Source organism: Macrotis lagotis, chromosome 1, assembly GCF_037893015.1.
Source record: "Macrotis lagotis isolate mMagLag1 chromosome 1, bilby.v1.9.chrom.fasta, whole genome shotgun sequence".
Classification (NCBI taxonomy): Eukaryota; Metazoa; Chordata; class Mammalia; order Peramelemorphia; family Peramelidae; genus Macrotis; species Macrotis lagotis.
This window is the reverse complement of record NC_133658.1, coordinates 205,026,189-205,036,754: the sequence shown is the minus strand read 5'-3', so window position 1 is coordinate 205,036,754 and position 10,566 is coordinate 205,026,189.

Here is a 10,566-nt window from a genome sequence, read left to right as displayed (position 1 = left end):
ATTATTTGGGTTTCTCCTTCTCCAATCCCCAAAATTCACTGGGAGGTTCCTGACATAGACAATAGCCTCTGTTCTTTGGGCTGGGATGTTATTTTAAATTATGATAATTATTTTTTATTAATTGGGATTCCAATGGTTTTAGGAATTCTTAGATAATAAATTCTCTCAATTCTGATTGTTAGATCCTGAAATTTATAATCATAGGCAATTGTTAGGGCACTAACACAAGTGACTAGTTTAAGATTGCAGTATGGGTAGTAAACTCAATTGCAATAGGAAAAGAATTTTGATTCTGAGGCTATACACTTCAGTATGTTCCCTTTTCTTTTTCTTTTATTTCTTTGTCTTCCTCTTTCTGATATATCTCCTCTCATGTCTTGAACCATAACCTGTTCATGTTATTCTCTGAATCTGAATTGTATACTTTCATGATTGCGTCAACATATTTAGGTTCCTAAGGAAACATTTGATCTTTCTTCAAGGCACTATGGTTAATGCTTCCAAAAATGGTAAATATTGGCTTTTTTTTCAACTTGATGAAAGAAGCATTTAACTCAACAAATTATCTTGGTATGAAAGAGCTGTTTTGAGACCCTATGTAGAGAGATGGCTTATTGTAGCATTGCAATAATAATAATAATAATAATAATAATACAATTTTTAAATCATTAATCTAATAACATGAAAGAAGTGATATGGAACAGAGTACAACCCATAATCAAAAATGATGTTACATACATACATACATATATACATATTTAACACTCATGTGTTACAATTTGACATCTATGAAAATTCATTGTTAGACTTTGGAGAGCTATGAAATCTGCAGCTGTAGTTAAGGACAGGTGGCTTATGGAGAGATGAAACTGAGTAGTTAGAATAAGAGCTCCAGGATCAGTTAGCATTAGTGCATAGGCAATTCATTCATGGGCTTCATAATAAAAGTTGGTGTTGGAAAGTATGTTCCTTTCTAAAACTGCCGGATAGAATTTTGTAAACATTTTAAAAATATCTTGCCATGAAGTAATCCTTGAAACATGTTGACTTTGTTCAGTTCAGGTATATACCACAAACACTGATTTCCTTATAACAATTCATACTTTAATAATTTAGAATGTGCATTTTAAAAATACATTGTTTCTTCCTGATTATGGGCTTCAGTCTGATGGAGATACCACAAGAGAAAGGTAATAATTTGTCCTTCCTAGCATCTCCAAATATTCAGAATTTTGTGGGACCTCAGAACTCTGCTATGGACAACATAGAATGGATTTTATTAAGTTACATAAATACAAAAGTTTACATTTGGAAGGTATATTACTGGCTATACAATTTAACTCACAATTAAACAGGAATTTTTTCTACCATGTTCCTGACAAGTAGTCATCCAAGTTTTCCTTGAAGGCCTTCAGTGTCTGTTTATTTTCTGAGGAAGCCCACTCCAGCTCTAGATGGATTTGTTTACATGTTCCCCACAACATCAAGCATCCATCTGTCTCCCTGAAATGCCTAGTTTATCCTCTGGCACCAAGCAGAATGTCTAACTTGTTTTCCCCTGACAGCCCTTCAAATATTTGAACTCAGTGATCACATTATTCCTCTAAGGTTTTTCTCCAGTTCCTTTAACTAGTAGTTAGGAGACTAACAGATAGAGTTTTGTAGTAGTAGCAGTAGTAGATGTAGTAATAGCAGTAACAGTAGTAGTACATAGTACATAGTAGACAAAACTCAATCTGAGTTAAAATCCAGTCTCAGACTTATGAGCTATGTGACTTTATCAAATCATTTAATCTCCCAGTCGCAGTTTTCTCATTTGTACAATGAGAATTAAAAAAAACACCCCCCCTGATAGTGCTATTGTGAGGAAAAAAGATATTTGTTCTTGCTGAACTTTAAAATGCTAAATAAATGGTAAAGCAGCAAACATACCAGAGCTTGGTTATTATATTGTTAATTGTTTAGACCAGAAGCAGACAAACCATAACTTTGGGCCATATCTAGCCCATGGTCTGTTTTTTTTTAATGACCACTGAGAAAAAAAATAGTTTTCTATATTTTTAAACAGTTTTATTTGTTTTTGAAACACAAACACAGACATTCACTTCTGAATAATCTATGATTGCATTTCAATGGTTTTATAGCGCTCTCATTATATTGCTATTAGGTGAACTGTAAATTCTGATGACAGCTTTTGTTAGCATTTTGAATGTCATGTGTATCACACAAGATTTTATTTTATTTTATTTTTATTATCAGTGCACAACCACCAACTCCAAACATGAAAAGAAGAGGAAAAAATTATAATTTTTATTTTTTTTTTTAGTTCAAATCTGAGAATGATTTTTTTTTTGAATGGGAAGAACTGTTCACAACCACTATTGTAAAACTGGAAGATTTTGGAAATCAGTTCTTGTCACAGACTTGTTAATACTTAATGAATGTGGACTAAAATTACAAGTGAAACAGAATTTATATGTGCAGCATTTACTTCAGTATAGTCACTTTAAAGAGAGCAAATGTTTGAGTCACAGATAATATCAAGCTGATTTGCACATTTCCTGAGCAAGATCTTCATTCCCATAGATATTTGCAATGTGTATATATATATATATATATATATATATATATATATATATATATATATATATATATGTCACATTATCTGTGACTCGAACATTTGTTTTCTCTTTTTTCTAAGGTTTTTACAAGGCAAATGGGGTTAAGTGGCTTGCCCAAGGCCACACAGCTAGGTAATTATTAAGTGTTTGAAACCAGATTTGAACCCAGGTACTCCTGACTCCAAGGCCAGTGCTTTATCCACTACGCCACCTAGCCACCCCGAACATTTGTTGTCTTTAAAGTGACTATACTGCAGTAGATTTTGCACATATAATTTGTTTCACTTGTAATTTTAGTCCATATTCATTAAGAAGTATTAAAATATATATATATATATATATATATATATATATATATTCTGAACTCAAACTGCAGTTCTACAGCATTTTTCAGACTTCAATGAAAATGAAAAAAAGAGTCCATATTTCAAAATATGTAATTGAGAATATTCCACCTAATTTTCAACTGAAACTGATTAATCTGCAATTATGACATGTTAAAAAGATGACTATTAAGAAGAAATTAATTAAGTGAAGTGATATCCCTATTTGGCAGTCCCTTTCTCTGTGAAATGACATCTTCATTAATGAAATGCATAAAATCTCATCACAAATCAGCATTATCAAATGAACATTTGCAATAAATTTTTGATGGTAGGAAATACTAACTTTGAAATCCAATTAAGTGAAAGGTTAGTTCTTACAAAAATTCCATTCTTTTCATTAGCAGGCCTAGATTATAAAAATCATTCAATTATTATTTGTTATTATTTGAATTTTGTCAGTAAAATTTTATGGAAATTTGCCAGTAAAATATTTTCACTCTTGCCCATTGTATTGCAAATCCTAAATTTTTACTATTTACACCTTTACCTAAAAATATCTCTATCTTTTGTCTAGACTTAAGAAAGTAATGAAGAAAATGTTAATAATTTAGCTTAAATTTAAAAGTATGTGTTGAGTATATCCTTTTATTTTCCTCAGAAAGCCAATTGATAACATTTACCAGTACCCCACTACTTTAGAAGGGTAAATTTCAGGTCAGTTAATTTAGAACAGAAGAAGTACATCTTTATTTCCACCAACCTCTGATTTCCTTTGTAACCTTATGTATTTTGTTTTATGAATTTAAAAACATTATTTTGAAAAAATACATAAATTTGACTAAATAATTTTTAATAACTTTCTATCAAATACCAGACATTGTGTCATGTGCTGGGGATACAAACATGAAAAAAGAAAGGTAATCATTACCTACTAGGAAACATAAATAATTCTTACTTTTGTTACTACTTTAAATATGATGATGATGCATATGGTTAATTTACTTTTACTCTTAGTTGAGGTGGGCCAAATGCTATTCTTTATTCCACAAATTTTGTTTGTATATGTTCAAAGCATTTTATTAGCAATTATCTTTTTTGCTTTTCCCTGCTCTCATGGAACATCATGGTGTTGAGATGATTCTTGATTTGTTTGTTTTTGTTTTTGTTTTAAAAACTATTTTGGGGGCAGCTAGGTGGTGCAGTGGATAGACCACTGGCCCTGGAGTCAGGAGTACCTGAGTTCAAATCCGGCCTCAGACATTTAATTACCTAGCTGTGTGGCCTTGGGGAAGCCACTTAGCTCCATTGCCTTGCAAAAAAAAACCTCCTAAAAACTATTTTATAAATTTACAAACAATTATTTTTATACTTGCTGCCCCTCAAACTGAGAAAAGGAAAATAAAAACCATATTAAAACATATGCATAATTTAAAAAATTAAATAGCTACATCAATTATGTCCAAAATTGTTTATCTGTATATTGAATTTATAACCTCTTCATCAGGAGATGGGTAACATGGATGGTCACTATATTAATCAGAGTTCTCAAGATTTTCTAAGTCATTTATCTTTACAATGTTATTATTATTGTATACATTGTATACTTTGCTCTGTATCAGTTCATAGAACTTTTCAAGATGTCTTTGAAATCATGTCTTTCATCATTGCTTATAGCATTATATTCTATTATATTCATACACCATAATTTACTCATTCATTCCCCCTAGTTACTCCATTGGTATCCTGGTTTCCTAAAGACTGATAGCAGAGTATAATCTCTATCAGGTTCTACCATGCTGCAAAGGTGACAGTCTATATTTTCTGAGGACAAAACTAGCCAAACATGGAAAGTATAATCACCAATAGACTTATAGGTTATTGACAAATTCTTTGGTCCTGTCATCCCATGAAACCTATAGCTCTGTTAAGAGAAGTTGAAATTTGATAGATTATTAGATTTTGAACAAGACCTCAATGAGCTAGCTGAAGAAAATAGTCTTGGAGAATTGGCTTGGCTAATGAATCAACCTAGTAGTGAGCCTCAATAAAATTAGCTACACTAGTTTTTGGATCATAAATATACAATTCTTCACCAGACCAATAGCTACAGTCTTTTCAGTGTGACACTATCTGATGGTGAATGAAATTGCTGAATATAGCTTTCAAAAATCCAGGATCAGCTCTGTGTTTTGATAAGTCATAGAAGATCATAGGTTCAGACACTGAGTGCCAGAATAAACTTTAGAGGACATCTAGCCCAACTCATTCATTCTATAAGTAAGGAAATAAAACTCTGGTCAGAGGGCCTAATCAAAAGTTAGTAAACAAGGTAGTAAGAATAGGAACTAATAGAAGGTAGGATTTGAACTCATGTCCTCTGATGCTAAGGTTCTATGGAGTGTAAACCTCCTATTAATCATATTTTTAACTTAACCTTCAGTATCTTCTACTGGTTCTTCTTTTATTGAAAAATCACAATTTCTCCAGTTAATCTATGAAGTTCAATACTATATATATATATATATATATATATATATATATATATATGTATATATATATATATATGAAATAAATATAGAATGGTATATATATATATATATATATATATATATAATAGAAAGTATATAGACTGGAAAAAATATACCTTCTTCTCCTACAAGACAAGATAGAGAATTTACTTTTTCTTAACAGGTCAGAGATGTAAATTATATTATTGTTCAGATAAGGAATGTCATATTTTCCCAGGCAATTAATCTATCTAAAATAAGCAGTTGAATAGTACATTTTTCCACTCCTCTCACTCTCTGAGTGCTTGAAGATATTTCCTAACTTGGTCCTCTCGTCTTTTAGGAATGCATTGCCCTGGTGCACAGTTGGCTCGAGGGTTTGTTTTTTATTCCAGTGGAGAATTCAGAATGGTTGACTATTAACTCAGAATGAAAATTCTCCTAAGTCATCTCTCACCCAGTTGTGTTTTTGTTTTGCTTTTTAGCTCTTCCTATTCCATGTTTTTATTCCTTGTCTCACTTGGTTTCCAAAAAATTCATAATAGCAGTTCATAATACTGATATTTTACTTGCACCTTGAAATACTGTCATGTCTTTCAGTAATTTCTTTGTCAGAATAATGAGATTGGACTCAAAATTTGAATAACTTGTGCACCTCTTTCCTGAATACAGAAATGATCACTTTTATAAAGTCAGTTTTTCCTTTTAGTTCAATGGCAATGACTCTGAGTCAATATGGTTTGTAATAGAAGTAGCACATGGTAAGAATGTAAGCTCCTTGAGGGCAAGATTGTTTCATTTTTGTTTATTCTCCCCAGCACATAGAAGGAAATTAGTAAATGACTGCTGATAGATCAATTGATGGATTAGGGATATGAGGACCAAGATTCTTTTAGCCCTTACTCTCCTAAAAAACTAACTTTGTGAACAAAATCATTGCAAAACAATTAGAAGGAAAGAAGAAAACTAGGAAACAATTTTTACAGTCAGTGTTTCTGATAAAGACTTTCTTTTTTTATTGTTTTTTATTTTTCCAAATACATGTGATGAAAGTTTTTCAATATTCATCCATAAGCACATGCATATTTTTTAAATTCCTTCTGCCCTTCTTTCCCACCCCACTCCCCCCAGCAGCTAATAGTCAGGTTAATATTGTATATATACATTTGTGTGAAACATGTTTACAGATTAGTCATTTTTCAGTATGAGGAATTAGGATTGAGGGAAAGAAATACATGAGATTTTTTTTTAAAAAACATGAATGTAGTGTTCATCAGATTCTGAAGGATTTTTTTTATTTTGTTTTTCTTCCTTTTGAGGGTTGTCCTAGCTCTCTGAATTGCTAGGAGGAACTGCATTCATCAAGATTGATTATCTCCCAATCTTCTTGCTAATATGTACAATGTTCTCTTTGTTCTGCTCCCTTTGCTCAGCATCAGATCTTGTAATTCACTCCATGCTTCTCTAGAATCTTATTATTAATGGTTTCTTATAAAACAATAGTATTCCATAATATTCATAATATTCATATACCATAACTTGTTCAACCATTCCCCAATTCTTTGCCACTACAAAAAGAGCTGCTATGAATATTTTGGAACATGTGGGACTTTTCCCATTTCCTATGGATATAGGTCTAGAATTGGAATTGCTGGGTCAAAGGGTATGAAGAGTTTTATTGCTCTTTGGGCATAATTTTATTGCTCTCCAGAAATGGTTGGATCAATTCACAACTCCACCAGCAATGTGTTAATGTCCTAATCCTCCCACAACCTTTCTAACATTGAACATTTTCCCTTTTTGTCATTTTAGCCAATCTGATAGGTGTGAGGTGATACCTCAAGGTTGCTTTAATTTGCATTTCTGTAATCAATAATGATTTGGAGCATTTTTTCATATGATTATATATATATATATATCTTTAATTTTTTCATCTATTCATGTCCTTTGACCATTTATCAATTGGGGAATGACTTGTAATCTTATAAATTTGATGCAATTTGCTGTATATTTTAGAAATGAGACTTCTATCAGAACTCCTAGTTGTGGAGATTTTTCCCCAGTTTTCTGCTTTTCTTCTAATTTTGATAGCATTGATTTTATTGTGCAAAACCTTTTTAATTTAATATAGTCAAAATAATTAATTTTGCTTTTTATAATGTACTCTCTTGTTTGGTCATAAATTTTTCCCCTTTTCACAGATCTGATAGAGTATTTCTTGGTCTATTAATTTATATATGGTATCACCCTTTATGTCTACATCCTGTACTCATTTTGACCTTATTTTGGAGTAGTTTAGGCCATCCTATTTTCCAGTTTTCTCAACAATATTTGTGAAATAGTGAGTAGTTATCCCAGGAGATAATGTTTTGGGTTTGTCAAACAGTAGATATCTGTAGTCATTTACTACTGCTTTTTTTCTGAACCTATCCTAATTCACTGATCCATTACTCTATTTCTTATTTCTTCTATATGTCAGGCACTCTGCTTGGTTTCAGAGATTCATTGATTAAATAAATGAAATAGTCATTTTAGATCTTTCCTAGAGTGGTCAGAATTTCTAAAGCAATGTTTTTATCTCTGGAGAGAGTAGAGTGACCACATTTGTACTATATGAAAATGACATTTTAAAAAGTTAAGTGGGAAAGATAAAATATGAAACATCTAGAAGAAATCTGAGTCAGAGGTGACATGAATTTGAAAGCATTGAAAAATCAAATATATGTATGTAATATATATTTACTATGAAAACAAAAATATGGGTATATCTGTATATCTATACCATCTCTATCTATACCATCTCTATCTCTATCTCTATCTCTATCTCTATATCATCTATCTCTCTTTCTCTCTATCTCTATCTCTATCCATTATCTCTATCTCTATCTCTATCTCTATCTCTATCTCTATGTGTGTGTGTATGTGTTTGTATAAAACATACATATAAAACATATTGGAATCCAAGCAAGAACAGTATTATTACCAGGGAAGGAGTGGTATGAGCTCTAGTAACTTCAGAACTATATATCACCTTTTTATTTCTATAAATTTTCATGAGAACGATCTACATGATTATTGAGTATATCATTGGTGAAAATGAGTCAAGTAATATTTCACAAATGATTTTCTATAATTGATCACATATTTGATTAAAAGGTACAAAAGATAAAATACGTTGAAATTTTTTTATTTCGTTATGCACAAGTAAAATACAGCCTTAAAGACTCTCCTGTGACAAGAATTCTTCATGCATTTTTAAGTAACTAAAATTAATATTTTAATAAATAAATAAGAAAAAATCCTTATTATATTCAGTGATGGATAACCTTATTTGATGGCACTCTGATCATTTGTTTTAAGTGATTTATATAAAGTAATGCCATGTTCAGCAGTATCATGAAGGATATTTTTCCCTGCATTTACTGGAAAAAGCACAGCTGTTACATTGTGGTCAGTCTGATGCTCTTGTTTATGATAAAATTGTACAGATGGCGGCAAGTTTGAGAATACTGTAGGGACTCCTCAAAGAGACACATGGCTATTTTTAATTTTTAAAATTAATTTTATTTAAGGCAATGGGTTAAGTAACTTGGCCAAAGTCACACAGCTAGGTAATTATTAAGTGTCTGAGGCCGAATTTGAACTCAGGTTCTCCTGACTCTTTCACTGAACCACCTAACTGCTCACTACACTGCCTAGTGGTCCCACATAATTTTTCAAAAGAGTAAACAAGGGATCACATAGTATTGTATAAGGATGATAATCTTTGAGAGACACTTTGGGCAACTTAATATTGTGCAACCTTCAATGGTCAGGCCACAAAAGAACTTATGAATGTACACATGAAAGCACCTATATAGATGTCACATAATTGGATAGATAGTCTATTGAATTATTCTATTGCTATCAATGTCTGGAACATGGCAAATAAGCAATAAACTAAGTGAAAGTCTGAAGAGAAGGAAGAAAATGAGTTGTTGCACTTGGCAAATTGTATAACATTTCCAATGATTTCAGATAAAGCAAAAGAAAAAAATTTTCTTTGATGTCAAAATTATTTCCTTTATGTTGTATATCTGTGAGTCTTAAGAAATATTAAAACTTCTGAAGAATCAAAACTACAAGTAATCTATGAATGAAGTGGCAGAAATCCTCAGTTATCATCCAGGAAATATATAATTAGAAAAACAACTGGAAAGGCAAAGTACAGCAAATGAACAGTCAATGGAATGCTGCTCCAGTACCGAAACTACATTGAAAGACCTAACAGAAGGCCCCCTCAACACACTGAGTATATACCTAAAGATTTACAGGAGTAAATACACAAGAATCATGTAGAATAAGAAGATATCAATAGGATTTAAGTTTTGACATTGAAGACAAGGATCCACATCACTGAGGTCATTAAACACATATTGGAGTACTAAAATATAAAACTCTTTATTTTTGAAACTATATATATATATATATATATATATTCCTTCTGAGACTCTGAATATGAATGAGATTGAGGGGAAATTTACCCCTTATAAAAAATAAGAATGAGAAAAAGAACTGATCATCTACTTACTGGCCAAATACAACACACATAAACACTTCATAAATAGAATGCCCCATTTGAACCTATTGTAGACAAAGCCTTATTGATAGTGGAAAGAATTGATTCTTTCCTCATTTAGAGTGGAATTAGAGTGTCCCTTTCCATGTTGTGGACTAAATTAAATATAGAAGAAAAGCATACAGTAGGATAGTTGACCAAATTGTTTTAAACAAATCATAAAAAATCATGTGAAAATGAGAGGCAGTGTGGGGTCAAAGAAACCACGAAGTTAAGGAAAATGCATGGTGGTGTCAACTGTGTCTCTTTGTGACTTTTTTTTCCTTAGACTTAGTCTCCTTACCAACCAAATGAGAGCATTGCACTAGACCATGCCTACTATTGTTGCTTTCAGTATTTTTTATTTTATGAACATTAAATTTAATAATATTCTCAAAATTTTATTTCTGGCAAAAGTTACTTGATTGATTTCTTTAGAGAATACTTGACTTTCATATCAGTCACCCATAAGAAATTAAAACTCCTAGGTATCATCCCCAATACTAATTATAAAC